Source organism: Ovis canadensis, chromosome 25 (assembly GCF_042477335.2).
Source record: "Ovis canadensis isolate MfBH-ARS-UI-01 breed Bighorn chromosome 25, ARS-UI_OviCan_v2, whole genome shotgun sequence".
NCBI lineage: Eukaryota > Metazoa > Chordata > Mammalia > Artiodactyla > Bovidae > Ovis > Ovis canadensis.
This window is the reverse complement of record NC_091269.1, coordinates 34,814,418-34,831,239: the sequence shown is the minus strand read 5'-3', so window position 1 is coordinate 34,831,239 and position 16,822 is coordinate 34,814,418. Positions and strand designations below refer to the sequence as shown.

At 38.5% G+C, this 16,822-nt stretch overlaps 1 non-coding gene across 1 annotated transcript; it reads left to right on the top strand.

Moving 5' to 3' along the window:
• Positions 1-7,868: 7,868 nt before the first annotated feature.
• On the top strand, positions 7,869-7,975 carry LOC138430628 (U6 spliceosomal RNA). Its single transcript, XR_011253313.1, has one exon. It is a non-coding gene; the product is annotated as a U6 spliceosomal RNA (small nuclear RNA).
• Positions 7,976-16,822: the final 8,847 nt, after the last annotated feature.

Here is a 16,822-nt window from a genome sequence, read left to right as displayed (position 1 = left end):
TGAACTATGGACGGAGGTTCGTGACATTGTAGAGGAGACAGGGATCAAGACCATCCCCATGGAAAAGAAATACAAAAAATCAATATGGCTGTCTGGGGAGGCCTTACAAATAGCTGTGAAAAGAAGAAAAGCAAAAAGCAAAGGAGAAAAGGAGAAAAGGAAAGATATAAGCATCTGAATGTAGAGTTCCAAAGAATAGCAAAGAGAGATAAGAACGCCTTTCTCAGTGATCAATGCAATGTTGGGAGAAGGAAAAGTCCAGACTGGGGTGGGTGGGGTCCAGACTGCTGGGGTGAAAAATCCTCATGTATGATGTGTAAAAGTAAATTGATTCAAATAACTAAAAAATTTTCAAATAAAACCAGACTGTTGATCATAAATATTAACGGAACTGGCAAGAAGTGACACCAAAAAGATAAGCAAGGGCCAACATTATACCAGGAATGTGAGGATGGTTTGATCTCTGCAAGTGGATTAAGGTAGTATACAATTTTTTAACAGAATAAAGGAGAAAGTTCAGTATGTTCATATCAAAAGTTGCAGAAAAAGGAATTCAGTAAAAGGAAACACTGATTCAAAAACTTCCTAGAAAACTGGTCTCAGAAAGACACTTTAATTTCATAATGAGTTTTTCCCAATAAACTTAAACAGCTAATTTAACACTAAAAGATTAAGAAACATCTCCTTTAAAGTCAGAAACGATGTACCTCCCATCACCACTTTTCTTTTACATTACAATGGCAGTTTTAGCCAAGTAAATAAAAACAAAAAGGAAACAGGATACAGGTAGAAGCCATGCTTTGCTTAGGAAATTTCCTTTTCTGCTAACAAATAAATTATTGGATTATAAAGAGCTAATCTAACTTTTATACCAACCAAGACACTAATTAAAACAAATATTTTTACCCACCAAACTCTCCAGTTGATAATATAACTGAAATGTAGCAATAGCTTTGTGTCAGTGAATTACTAACAAAGTAAACTGTCCATGTTTGCCTTACATCGGTATCTTTTACTATCCAAACTGTCTTCAATTTCCTTGCCAGTTGTATTTCAGTTGTCACTTGATATGTGTATGCAAACTGCAAGAACTGTGGAAACATGCCCTGTCAGGGTCATTTTCTTTTTATAATGGGCCCAGTATCTGGTTAAAAATTATGATAACCACAAGATTTTAGTTTAATAGATTCTTTCAGGAACTGCAAAAAAAAATAGTTTTTTTAGTTGCCAAAAAACCACAAAACATTCTAAATGATGGTTTTAAATATTAGCTACTATCTTGAGTAGGTAAATACCACAAAGGATATATTTCTCTAGGTATCACTGGCTTTTTCCCCTCTAATTAGATTTCTTCATCTTATTAACTCTTTTGCTGGCAGCTGTCATAGTGAGATTAAACTTCATAGGAAACTCTGTAAATCTTAATGTCACAAGTACTCTACATTTTACATAAATAATGTCAGGATTATAAACATTACATTATGGAATCAAATATAATATTATATAAAATCTATGGGCTTATGCATTTCAACTCCTTGCTATACTACTTATAAAACTGGTCACCTAAGTAAGATTTACTTAATGTCCTTAAGGCTTAGTTTATCTGCACAATGTGCATGATAACACCAATTTTACAAGAATCTGGTGACGATTAAATGAGATAAGTATGGTCAAGTCCACAGTGACTGCTACTTGGGGCCGAGTAAATAACAGTCCATTCCCTTTATTCTTTCTGTCTATAATATCAAACAATAACTCATGTCATAACATCAAACCCTTAGCATACTTTCCAACCTTCAAACTACTCATTGACTTCAAGGGAATAGAGTTTAATACCGTAAACCAGGGGCACAAATTAGGAAGGAAATCTCCAAGGATAAAATTTTAGCAATGTTAGAGAACATGTCTTTTTTTATTCTTTACAATATCTTCTCAGAAGAACATATTGCCTGGAACCATGTTGTGGAGGCTTCACAGAAATTTACTGAATAAGTGAATGAGTGAACAAAGATCAGAGATCTTGAATATCATCCAGTACATTCACCTTATTCATCTTATATTTTTTAGTATAAGGTGAATATACATAGATACATAATATAAAATTCACCACTTTAACAATGTTAAAGTGAAAACTTCACTAGCTTTTAGTATATTCACAGTGTTGTACAACCAACACCACTACCTGGACCCAGGTTGTTTTCATCATCACCAGACTCTACTCCCTGCCAAAATACCCTGAACCCACTGAACAGTCACTTCTCATCCCCCCACCCCAGTCCCTGTCCATCTCTAATCTGCTTTTAGCCTCTATTAGCCACCTTTTTCTGCTGACTATAAAGAGTTTATCTCAGGAATGCATATTAATTTTGCAATTTAAAAATTGATAAATATATTACATCATACTAAAAAATAATAAAGAAAAACAATCATCTAAATATGCAGAAAGGATTGGATAAAATTCAATATCCATTTCCAGTAAGAACTCAGCAAACCAGGAATAGGGAAACATTGCTTTTCACCATCATATGGAATGGTAGTAGCAGTGTTTCATGGATGGCTTTCCTGGGGTTAAGATGCCACTTGTATTCCTAGCCACCTTATTCTTTTTTAAAATTTATTTATTTTTTTAATTGAGGGATAATTGCTTTACAGAATTGTGTCGGTTTCTGCTAAACATCAACATGAATCAGTTAGAGGTATACATATGTCCCCTCTGTCTTGAACCTCCCTCCCATCTCCTTCCCCACCCCACCCCTCTAGATTGTTAGAGTCCCAGTTTGAGCTTCCTGGGTCATACAGCAAGTTCCCGTTCTTGCCATCTTATTCTTAAGTGAAGGGAAGCTCGGGGCTAGAGACATCACATGACTTTCTAGCTTACACAGTCAGTAAACATCAGAGCTGGGGATCAGTTAAAGTTTGATTTTCTTTCTAGAGCATCATTGTGCACTGCTTCATATACACATTTGAGCAGCTTCTACATTAAGAAGTACCACTCACTTTTGCCCTCTTTTTCAGAAATATATAAGACAATAGTTCATCCTGACTTCTCCCCTTAAGTGAATGACAGAAAGAAGGCTCTCCATTTTTCAAAATGTGTTCCAAGAGTAACACATTGTCTCAGGCATAATGTTAAGTGTATTACAGACATTTAACTCATTTCGTTCTCACTATACCTATGGAGATGGAGACAAATATCTAATTTTTCAGGTGAGGAAAACGCAATACAAAGAATTTAAATGACTCACAAACGATCAAAGAGCTAATAAAGTATAATTTCAATGCTGTTAATAGGATTTAATTTTTTCAAGTGGGAGGATCTGAAAATAACACAGATTTAGGGAATGTGGAAATCAGCAATTAATCACTGTTGTACACCGTAGTATTTCTTGGGGCTTGTAATGATTTAATTGCTTTTAATGGGTGAACACTCTTTAATTGATTAGTCATAAATTTGTGACAGGAGAATACAGGATATAATATTTTTAAAACATATTTGAGCTAAGGAATCTTAAAAACCAACTTACTGAGTTAATATTTTACAAGCAGTAAGTAAACTATCAAAATGAATAGTTTGATAAGTTTTGACAAATGTTTCAGTTCAGTTTAGTTCAGTCGCTCAGTTGTATCCGACTCTTTGCAACCCCATAAACCGCAGCACTCCAGGCCTCCCTGTCCATCACCAACTCCCAGAGTTCACCCAAACTCATATCCATTGAGTTGCTGATGCCACCCAACCATCTCATCCTCTGTTGTCCCCTTCTCCTCCTGCCCCAATCCCTCTCATCATCAGAGTCTTTTCAAGTGAGTCAGCTCTTCACATCAGGTGCCCAAAGTATTAGAGTTTCAGCTTCAACATCAGTCCTTCCAATGAACACCCAGGACTGATCTCCTTTAGGATAGACGGGGTGGATCTCCTTGCAGTCCAAGGGATTCTCAAGAGTCTTCTCCAACACCACAGTTCAAAAGCATCAATTCTTCAGCACTCAACTTTCTTTATAGTTCAACTCTCACATCCATACATGACCACTGGGAAAACCATAGCCTTGATTAGATGGACCTTTGTTGACAAAGTAATGTCTCTGCTTTTTAATATGCTATCTAGGTTGGTCATAACTTTCCCTCCAAGGAGTAAACGTCTGTTAATTTCATGGCTGCAATCACCATCTGCAATTATTTTGGAGCCCCCAAAAATAAAGTCAGCCACTGTTTCCCCATCTATTTGCCATGAAGTGATGGGACTGGAGGCCATGATCTAAGTTTTCTGAATGTTGAGCTTTAAGCCAACTTTTTCAATCTCCTCTTTCACTTCCTTCAAGAGGCTCTTTAGTTACTCTTCACTTTCTGCCATAAGGGTGGTGTCATCTGAATATCTAAGGTTATTGATATTTCTCCTGGCAATCTTGATTCCAGCTTGTGTTTCATTCAGCCCAGCATTTCTCATGATGTACTCTGCATAGAAGTTTAATAACCTGGGTGACAATGTACAGCCTTGACGTACTCCTTTCCCTATTTAGAACCAGTCTGTTGTTCCATGTCCACCTCTAACTGTTGCTTCCTGAACTGCATACAGGTTTCTCAAGAGGCAGGTCAGGTGGTCTGGTATTCCCATCTCTTGAAGAATTTTCCACAGTTTGTTGTGATCCACACAGTCAAATACTTTGGCATAGTCAATAAAGCAGAAATAGATGTTTTTCTGGAACTCTCTTGCTTTTTTGATGATCCAATTGATGTTTGCAGTTTGATCTCTGGTTCCTCTGCCTTCTGTAAAACCAGCTTGAACATCTGGAAGCTCATGGTTCACATATTGCTGAAGCCTGGCTTGGAGAATTTTGAGCATTACTTTACTAGTGTGTGAGATGAGTCCAATTGTGTGGTAGTTTAAGCATTCTTTGGCATTTCCTTTCTTTGGGATTGGAATGAAAATGGACCTTTTCCAGTCCTGTGGCCACTGCTGAGTTTTCCAAATTTGCTGGCATATTGAGTGCAGCACTTTCACAGCATCATCTTTGAGGATTTGAAATAGCTCAACAGGAATTCCATCACCTCTACCAGCTTTGTTCGTAGTGATGTTTCCTAAGGCCCACTTGACTTCACATTCCAGGATGTTTGGCTCTAGGTGAGTGATCACACCATCATGATTATCCGGGTCGTGAAGATCTTTTTTGTACAGTTCTTCTGTGTATTCTTGCCAACTCTTCTTAATATCTTCTGCTTCTGTTAGGTCCAGACCATTTCTGTCCTTTATCGAGCCCATCTTTGCATGAAATGTTCCCTTGGTAGCTCTAATTTTCTTGAAGAGATCACTAGTCTTTCCCATTCTATTGTTTTCCTCTATTTCTTTGCATTGATCCCTGAGGAAGGCTTTCTTATCTCTCCTTGCTATTATTTCGAACTCTGCATTCAAATGGGAATATCTTTCCTTTTCTTTGCTTTTTGCTTTTCTTCTTTTCACAGCTATTTGTAAGGCCTTCTTAGATAGCCATTTTGCTTTTTTGCATTTCTTTTCTTGGGGATGGTCTTGATCCCTGTCTTTTGTACAATGTGACGAACCTCCGTTCATTGTTCATCAGGCACTCTATCAGATCTAGTCTTTTAAATCTATTTCTCACTTCCACTGTATAATCATAAGGGATTAGATTTAAGTCATACTTGAGTGGTCTTGTGGTTTTCCCCACTTTCTTCAATTTAAGTCTGAATTTGACAATAAGGAAATCATGATCTGAGCCACAGTCAGCTCCAGTTCTTGTTTTGCTGACTGTATAGAGCTTCTCTATCTTTGGCTGCAAAGAATATAATCAATATGATTTTGGTTCGACCATCTGGTGATGTCCACGTGTAGAGTCTTCTCTTGTGTTGTTGGAAGAGAGTGTTTGCTATGACCAGTGCATTCTCTTGGCAAAACTTGACATGGAACCACCAACATAATCAAAGTAAGGAAGGCACTCCATCAGCCCCTTCTCAGAGGATTTCCCCACATCTGGTCTCAGACATTAGGTCTGTCTTCCTTCATTCAATGTAAAGATTTTGAGATTCAGCCAGGTTTTTGCATGTTATTTTAGCAGTCTGTTCTTCTCATTGCACTGTATGGTGACACCACAATATGTTTGTTCATCTATTAATGAATATCTCTGTTTTGTTTTGATGGACTATCTTCTACTTTGGAAGTCACTGACATGAATCTTAGCTAAGGATGGATTCTTAAGAACTCTTTTGGAGAAGCAGAAACCAGAGAAGTCACATATGCAAAAATTTTTTCCGTCATGTGGTAGCTGAGATATGGAAGGAAAAAAAAAAAAGAGCTGGGAGCCCCTTAATGTCGACATTTTGTTGAGCATTTAATGAAACTTACTTCATTAAATTCTTGAATGTTAGGAAGTCATTCTAAGGACCAAAGTCAGAAAGCATTTTGTGGCAAAGAGTGTGTGTGTGTGTGTGTATGCACACGTGTGTGTGTGTGTGCATGCATGTGCTGTATTAAACACTACAGAGAAGTAAAAGAAATCTTCACCTCTCTCAGGATGAATGGACCAGGTTTTTGTGACAGAATGTTAATCTAGCTTCAGTCTGTACATTAATGGCAAGTGCTTTGTTGAATGTAATTAATAAATATGAAGGATTAGATGTTGAGTCTGATATCTATTGACCTTGTAATTCTACAGACCTTACAGGCAATAAAATGTCCGTGTATGTTGTACTGAGTCTGTGTCTTGTTTTTACAATTATCTTTGTAACTGGTCTTACTCAGTTATCATTCCAGAGAGTTCCTCTTCCCTATTACAGCACTAATAAATTAGGGGTTCCGTAAGTGCCTTTGTTCAGATTCATTTTCTTCTTTCCGTTAATGAACAGCCATCTGCAGCTGCTCCTCGATCTTAATCCATCTGCATGGAGATGCCATTGTTACATACAGCATTCTATAAATATTGTTATGCTGACAAGCAGACTGCAGATGGGGGGGGCGATATTTTTATTATTATTATCCCTGATTAAGAGACAGGCCAGATTGACAACACAAGGGCTCTGAGGTCCCCTCTCTTCTGTAAATTGTCTGTTCACATAATTATATTTCTAGTAACAATATTACGGTATGCATTACAATCATCATTGTGGTTGTTATTTGTTATTCGCTGAGTACCACTTCTGCATTCTGCAGCAGGCAAGGCACAGCATGTAGGAAGACAGAGTTCAGACTTGAAAGGATTAAATATTCATATTGTAAAAAGCAATCTGATCAGCCTTAGAGAACTGAGCTATTAAAGCATACATGGTGTCCTGTGCCATATTTTTATGCCATGGACTATAGCAAAGGAGTTATATTGCATCCTCCATATGTCAAGCCTTCTCTTACACATAGAAATTGGTCTGAAGTTCCTAAGGTAAAGCAGCACATGAGAAGAGAAACGTCTTCATTTAAATTCAGAATATGAATGCTTTTTTTTAATGAGACAGCTTGAGAGATGACAAGTTCACAATTAGTGGGAAGAACTTTCATTACCAATGACTTAGGTGACTTCTCCTCAGCAAAGTGGAAGAGAAAGAAATGATTCAGCTGGTTTGGGAGAGAAAAAAAAAATCTACTTACTGTATACCTAATATATAGTAGGTGCTGGGAACACAGTCGTGAACAACATAGCAAGTTTCCTACCTGTAGGGAGGTTGTGCTCTAGTGGATCAAGTTAGACATTGAACAAGCGATCACAATTGTGATTATGCAAAAGTAAAAGGGGCTGTTGAGTGTGTAATGGGAGGGCCCAGGAGAAGGAAGGCATTCAAGCAGTAGACCTGTAGCAGGTAGGGCGCTGACCCCTATGTTCACCTCAGTCCCCAGAACCTGTGAATGCTGACTTGTTCAGAAAAAGGAGTTTTTGGTGCTTGCTTTTGCAGCACTTATACTAAAGCTGGAATGATACAGAGAAGATAAGCATGGCCCCTGCACAAAGACAACACACAAATTTGTGAAGCATTCCTTTTTTTTAAAACACAAATATACGGAATCTAGAAAATGGTACAGATTTGCAGGGAAGGACTATAGATCCAGGCATAGAGAATGGACTTATGGATACAGCAGGGGAAGAAGAGAGTAGAGTGAATTGACAGAGTGGCATTGACATATATACATGACCATGTGTAAAATAGATAGCTAGTGGGAAGCTGCTGTACAGTACAAGGATCTCAGCTCTGTGCTCTGGAACAACCTAGAGGGGTGGGATGGAGGCTCAGGGAGAGGGGAGATGTGTATATGTACACATATAGCTGATTCACTTTACTGTGAAGCAGAAACCAATACAACATTGTAAAGCAATTATCTTCAATTTTTTTTAAAAAATGATAAAAAAAAAAGGAAAGCAGTAGGACCCACTTTGGACAGTAAAGAAAAAAATAGAAAAAGGAAAAATAAGAAGGAAATGTGGAGATCATTCTGGATTCTGGGGTGAGCCCTAAATCCAGTAGCAAGAGTCTTTTTAAGAAAAAGGCATTGACTTCCCCAGCAGTCAAGTGGTTAAGTCTTCACCTTCCAATGCAGAAAGTGTAGTTTTGATCCTTCACTGGGGAGCTAAAATTCCATATGCCTCATGGTCAAAAACCAAAAACATAAAATAGAAACAAGGTAACGAATCCAATACAGACTTTTAAAAAAATGGTCTACATTAAAAAAAAAAAAAAATTCTTTCAAACAAAGGAAAAAGGCAGAGGGCAATTTGACGGACAAGAGGAGAAGACATAAAAAAGAGGGGGAATCACTGTGGCTATCGAGACAGAGCCTGGAGTGATGTGGCCACAAGCCATGGAATGCTGACAGCCATCAGAAGCTGAAGGAGGCCGAGAATAGACTCTCTGTCAGGAACTGCACTGTGCCTCTCAGATTTGGAGGAAGATCCTTTCCTATTCCCCAAATGCAAGCAGAGCTCTTTTGACACCTTCATTGCATTCTAGTGAGATCCTAAGGAGGGGATCTGGCATCCTGACCCACAGAAACTGAGATGATAAATGTGCCAGGTTTGTGGCAATTTGTTATACTGCATGGTCCAGAAATGGTGAGGCATAGCTGGGGTGTGCTGACTGAGGAGTGTTTGCAATGAGGATGAAGTAGCAGATTTAAGGGGGTTCTGGAATTTAGGTGAAGGATTTTTAGACTGTCAGTACAATGACCAGCATTTGAGGGTCTTAGAGCTATAGAGTGATATATTAAACTTGAGACTTTACAAGACCACTCTAAGAGCTGGCTATAGCTACTATAACAAATTACCACAGAGAGTGGCTTCAAATAGCACAAATTTTTTTCTTATAATTCTGTGGTTTAGAAGTCGGCCATGGTTCGAACTGTGGTGCTAGAGAAGACTCCTGAGAGTTCCCTGAAAAGCAAGGAGATCAAACCAGTCTATCTTAAAGGAAATCAACCTTTAATGCTCTTTGGGAGGACTGATGCTGAAGCTCCAATACTTTGGCCACTAGATGCAAGGAGCTGACTCACTGGAAAAGACCATGATGCTGGGAAAGATTGGACGACAGAAGATGTGATGGTTGGATGGCATCAGGGATTCAATGGATATGAACATGAGCAAACTCTGGGAAATGGTGAGGGACTGGGAAGCTTGGAGTGCTGCAATCCATGGGGTTGTGAAGAGTCACACGCAACTTGGCAACTGAACAACAACATGGTTCACAGTGGACTCGAGGTCATAACAGAGCTACCTTCCTTTCTGGAGATTATAGGAGAGAATCTATTTCCTTTCCCTCTTGAGCTTCAGAGGCCACTTGTCTTCCTTGCCTACTAACCCCCATCCTTGGTCTGCAAAGCCAGACATGTGACATACCTCTTAACATTCTTCTGTAGTCACATCTGCCACTGCCTCCAAGTAGCAAAGGTTATCCAGTTTTAGAAACTCATGATTACATTGGTCCAAGGAATGATGCTGAAGCTGAAACTCCAGTACTTTGACCACCTCATGCGAAGAGTTGACTCATTGGAAAAGACTCTGATGCCAGGAGGGATTGGGGGAAGGAGGAGAAGGGGACGACAGAGGATGAGATGGCTGGATGGCATCACTGACTCAATGGGCGTGAGTCTGAGTGAACTCCAGGAGTTGGTGATGGACAGGAAGGCCTGGCGTGCTGCGATTCACAGGGTCGCAAAGAGTCGGACACGACTGAGTGAATGAACTGAACTGAACTGAACCAAGATAACACAACATAACCTCCCATCTCAAAAACCCTTAATTCAATTACATTGGCAAGGTCCCTTTGCTATATAAAATAATAGATTCAGAGGTTTCAAGGATCAGAATGTGGGCTTTTGGGAAGGTTGAGATTCTGTCAGTCCCAACCACACTGATGCCTTGATGGAATAGAGATAGACAGAAGTGAATGAAGATAGAGGGCTATTCCAGTGGTCTGAGCGAGATATCATGGGAGTTAAAATCAGGATAGTGGTAGTACAGATGGAGAAAGTGAAGTTGCTTAGTTGTGTCCAACTCTTTGTGACCCTGTGGACTGTAACCTACCAGGCTCCTCCATTCATGGGATTCTCCAGGCAAGAATACTGGAGTGGGTTGCCATTTCCTTCTCCAGGGGATATTCCTGACCCAGAGATCGAACCCGGGTCTCCTGCATTGCAGGCAGATGCTTTAACCTCTGAGCCACCAGGGAAGCCTCTACAAATGGAGAGACCTCATCAAATTTGTAAGCTATCTGCATTGTATCTGTACTTGATATGGCTGTAAGAGCAGAAAGAAAGAGGAATTAAGGTTAACTCTCAGGATTTTGGCTTCAGGATTTGTGTGAATGGTGGTGACATCTGCTGAGCTAGGAAATACAGGAGATAGAGATGGTTTCGGCTTAATCCTTTCTGTATCAGAGAGCTTCCTTTGACTCTTCCACATTCAGTCTCCTCTCTTCACCACTCTGCTCTCTGCCCCAGGAGGCTGATCTTTATGTCTTATTCAATAGATGACTTTGCCCTCTCACTTCCAGTTGGGTTCAATGAACAGGGCAGAGGAAATAGATCAAAGAGAGGAGAGTGAGTGTTCGATATTTATTTCACTGGGTCTGTTCCTACTGGGTGTTCTTGGGTTGACTTTGTCCCACCATCTATCAGACGTTCCTCTCCACATAGCTAGTTAGTTAGCACACACACAATCTCTTCCCCTCTCTCCCTTTCTTCCTCTCCCCCCACCCCCCATCCTTCTCGCCTTCTATCTCTCTGGGTTCTTGTTCCTTCTCTTGCCCAACAGATTCAGAATGCTAATAGCTTCCTGCCGTTACCAGGTCTATAGACCTAGTAGCAGGAAGGCATCAACCCATGTTGCTTTTTCTAAACCTTGTCCACAATTCTGCAAATAGCTTCTTTATTCAAATTTCTTCTGTTTCCTTCCAGAAGCCTGATGGATATATGTTAAATATGAGACATACTGATAACTGTGGAAATACAGATGCATGAGTTTGGAGCTCAGAAGCAAAGTCTGACTTGATAGTTATATAATGTGGTTGCTACTGGTGCAAAGACCCTAACTGGAACTTTGGTAACTGATTAGATTATTTAAGGAGGATGAACAGAGTTAGAAGAAAAACAAACAAACAAACAAACAAAAAACCTTGGGCGAAAACACAGAGGAGCTTTAATATTTAAAGGCTGGTGAAATAAAAGCAAAGGAAAGGACAAAGGGATTTGTACTACTCTGCTTGGCTTCCGTAACAGAATGCCATAGACCTGGTGGTTGAACCAACAGAAATTTGTTTTTCACAGTTATGAAAATTGGGAAATCCAAGATCAAGGCACAAGTGCAAGCAGTTTCTGGTGAGAGCTCTTTCTGGCTTCCAGATGGCATTTTCCTCATAGCACTCTCACATGGTATAGAAAGAAATAAAGAGATTTCTGGTGTCTCTTCTTAGAAAGGCACTAACACTACCATAAGGGCCCCACCCTTATGACTTCATCTAAACCTAATTACTGCAATACGGCCCATTTTCAAGGTACATCACCCTGGGGTTAGGGCTTCAATATGTGAATTTAGAGGAATACAATTTAGCCCAGAGCAGGATTAAAAATGGGAAAGTGGCTGACTGTGTCAACTGGTGCTGAGAAATAAGTTCCAGGGGACACTGGAAAGTAATCACTGGATCACAAAGCAGATTAGGCATTTGATATGTATGATTTTAATAACTTTATAAAGTAATTTACTTGGTGCTAATGGCATGTAAAGGATAACTAATGAAGTTTTCCACCCAGCTGCAGACTCAGGTCATAAATATATATCAGTTTAAATACAGCAGTACAATCAAGAATTAGTACAAAGCTCTATGAAGGTCTGAAAGAAAGAAAATAGCATCAGCTCCCAATTATTCAGGTATATTTAGATGTCAGATATTGTGCTAAGAGCAATATGTATATTATCTCATTCTAATCTTTGTAAGCATGCCACAAGGTAGGTATTACTATTATTTTCCTATTATTATATTTTAACAGGAAAAGAAATTGAGACATAAAGACAATAAATTATTTTCCATGACCTATGCCTGGTAAATAAAGAGGTGAGATTCAAGGCTACTTAATACCAAAACCCAAGACTCTTAACATGTATTTCAGGGCATGAAAGTGAAAGAACATGAAAGTAAAGTTGCTCAGTCGTGTCTGACTCTTTGCAACCCCATGGACTGTAGCCCACCAGGCTCCTCCCTCCATGGGATTCTCCAGGCAAGAGTACTGGAGTGGGTTGCCATTTCCTTCTTCAGGGGACCTTTCCTGACCCAGGGATCGAACTCGGGTCTCCCGCATTCCAGGCAGACGCTTTAACCTCTGAGCCACCAGGGAAGCCTTTTAGGGCATAAATTCAGTAAAACAACAGTGTTTTTCATCTTATTATGAATAAATAATACATAGTCTATGGATTCTACATCACTCTGGGAAGATTTCAAAATATATTTTTTGTAATGAAATAATTACAGATTTACAAAAAGCTGCAGAACCACAGAGAAAGCTGTCAGGTACCCTTTACTCAGTTTCCTCCAATGGGTACATTTTATATGACTATAGTGAGACATCAAAACCAGGCAGTTAATATTGATATGTATGTCTAGAAATTCTATGTTATTTTACGGCATCTGTAGATTCATGTAACCATCATGACAATCAAGATACAGAACTATTGGGACTTCTTAAAGGCAGGGGACTGCCACTAAGGCCTGCCATTGCAGGGGACATGGGTTCGATCTCTGGTCCGGGATGATTCCACATGCTGAGAAGCAACTAAGCTGGTGCACCTCAACTACTGAGCCCACGCCTCAGAGTCTGTGCTCTGCAACAAGAGAAGCCATCACAGTAAGAAGCCCACTCACCTCAACTACAGAGTAGTTCCCACTTGCTGCAACAAGAGAAAACCCATAAGTAGCAACAAAGACCCAACACAGCCAATAAATAAATACATAAAAATGGAAAAAAGTTGTTTAAAAAAGAGATACAGAACTATTGCCAGGAAAGTTTCACTCATGCTACCCCACTGGAGTCACATCCACACAGACAGGACTTAGAGACTAAACAACAACAAATAGATATAGATATCTCACAATGGACTTAGTCTGCATTTCCTTAGTAGCTAGTGATGTTAAATATCTTTTCACGTGTTTAGTTGCCATGATAACTATATATCTTTTTTGATGAAATGATTCTTCATATCTTTTCCTTATCTTCTAATTGAATATAGGGTGTTTTTTAAAAATTATTTTACTGTTTAGTTTTAAGAGTTCTTCATAGGTGACCTTAAGACTCTGCCTTCCGATGCAGGGGACATGGGTTCGATCCTTGTTTGGGGAACTAAGTTCCCACATGCCCTTGGGGCAACTAAGCCCACACACAGCAACTATAGAAAGCCTGAGTGCTGCAATGACTAACCATGCAGCAAAAAAAAGAAAGAATTCTTTACATATTTTAGATACAAATTCTTTGGTCAGATATGTGACTTATAAAATGTTTTCTCACAATCTGTAGCTTATCTTTCCATCCTTCTAACAGAGTCCTTAACAAAACAAAAATGTTTAATAAACTGCATAAATATGTAGTCTATATGTACAATTGATTTAAAACAATAACTAATTTAAAGTAATATGTACATGCCTTAAACACATACATATTAAACATAACATGTATATACTACTTTTTATCTATAAAACTGCAAAGATGTCAGTTTGGAAGTCTCCAAATGACACTGTCATCTGCATCAGAAATTCTGCTAGTGTTTACAAGTCAAGTCTTGGCAATAGCACATAAAACAGCAAATGTTATGGCTTATTCTATATTAGGCACTTTACAAAAATAGGCATCCAAAACACAGAGAAGCATGTGGGCAAGTTGCTACTAATCCATGTAAACTGTACAATAAGATGGCCTGTACTTTATAATATTTTCAAAATACTGTCATTCCAGATAGTAACTATTTCATAAACAGTTTGAGAGGGATTTTCAGAGTCTGAGATTAAGAAAATTAGAAGGTGGCATTCAGAAAAATAAAAGTTATAAAATATAATTTAATACAATTTCTTTAGTCATCAAAGGTTGTAGAAAATAGTGGTATTATTTTTCACAATTGATGAAATATATATATTACAAAAATCTAAACTTTCAAAGACTTGATTCTATAATGTGCAATGGAGAAATAGCCTTTGAAACAGTAACTCTCTGGGTGACTAGGTTTACTGAAGTAGTAAAATGAAAATGGACACACTTGTCCAGCTTTTAAAATTGGTTAGATTTTAATTTCCTTGACTGATTTAAATCTCTTTAGAAGCATTAACATAAAGCAAGAGGAAGAGTATTTCTCCTAAGTATTAGATTCATTGTTGGTGCTGTTTTTTTCCTAGATTTTTTAATGTGGACCATTTTTAAAAGTCTTTATTTGAATTTGTTGTAATATGACTTCTGTTTTCTGTTTTGGTTGTTTGGCTGTGGAGGCATATGGAATCTTAGCTCCCTGACCAGGGATTGAACCCAAATCCCTTGCACTGGAAGGTGAAGTCTTAAACTTCTGGACCGCCAGGGAAGTCCCTAGATTCAGTGTTAGTAATTCCATGTTTTAACCAATAGATGAACTGTATATTGTAATAACTATAAATGGTGTTGTTTTAATTACTGTCTGGCTAGAGAGCAGGTAATTTAAGTCTGCGAATGCCTAATCTCTTAATCTCTATTAGCTGAGGGGGGCAACAGTTTTCCTCAACATTTCTTTTTACATAATCACAAAGACTGATTCCAGAAACAACAAAACTTTCTAAACTTTAAGTCTGTCTCTCCAGTATAACTTCAATATTTTATTTGAAATATATTAAGATGCATCTAGAAAAGATGTCCAAACTTTTCATTTAATAATACATTCTATTCAGAGCATTTTTTGCTAGAATTTTTTTTTTTTTTTGGCAAGATGATTGCTTGAACCAGAGAAAAGAGGCCATTTTGAAATTAATGCATTTGTAGCATCGAAAACATTTCACAAAGCTTCTCTGTTTTTTTCTTCCCCATTCTATGAGCTGCCAGCTTTGGACAAAGAAACTTTCATGGTGGTGACTGACTTGCAGAAGCATCCAAAACCACCCTTCCCTTGAGGAAGAGGTTGACAACTAGATAAGGTGCTGGTGGACTGACCTGAACATCAGGGGCTGTCCAAGTGGGGCTCGGTATTTGTGCCATCCTTGCAATTAAGTTCCTAACAGATTCTTGAGGAAATTGGGGGTGGGGTGGGGGAAGGGCAAACTGGCTTGAAAATCAGAACATATTACAACAGAGGGCAAGAAGCATGGGAACAAAATGTATTCCATGTAACTCTTTCTAAAGTCAGCAAACCAAAGTGTCATGGAAAGGGGAGACCTGTGAATGACTAAACAATACCCTGGCAACCCAATGATATAGCTATTTACTTCGGTGAGTGGCAATGAACCCCAGAAATATGGTTTATAAATTATATATGTATAATAAAACATGTATCTCAAGAATGCCTGTTGAATTTCCCTCCCTCCTTTTCTCTCTTTTATGCTAGAAAAAGTGAAGCTAATGGCAGTTTGCCATGGTTATGTGATATCCTGGCAAGAAAACTCATTTTATATCACAAACATATGGTCTAGTAATGGTTTTATATTATACTCCTTTTGAGTTTTATTCCCATTTTTAGGAGACCTCTTCTAGACAACAGCAATATGTTTTCTTGTCGACCCATCACATCAACTATTAACACATGTCTTTGCTTTTAGAGTTTATAATGGCTAAAAAGGTAAAACTTAACCTTATGTTATGTGTGACCTAAATTTTGATTGTGCAGGAAAGCTGATCTCCAGTGCTCTTCTGTGTTACAGTTACTGGTTCTCTGTTTTCCTTTCAATTAAACAACTCTCTCCCTCTTTTCAATGGTTAATGTTCCTCAAGTTACAAAGGAATAAATTGAAATGTGTACAAAATATGGCAACCAGGACGGTAAAATGACTCTAGATTTAAGGGTTGCACAAGCCAAATCTGGTCCACAGATGTGTTTTGTTTGGCTTATAGAGTGTTTAAACATTAAAAAAAAATTAGTTGCCAACATTTAAAAATTGGAAGATTTTTTCAGTAGAAATCTGGCGCCTCAGTATTTTTTTTTTTAATCTCATCATCAGCCCTGGTCCACACGGTGACACACCAATGACCAGCAGATGCCAGGTAGCACCTGCCTCTTGTCTTGGGTCCCCCTCTCTGGTTCATCTCAGTCCCATTCAACAAGCTTTCACTTGTTTATACTCAATCTCTCATCCCTATTGATATCTGAGCTTAAGACTCCTTTTTACAGGGGGAATTTGGAAGAATTGGTTG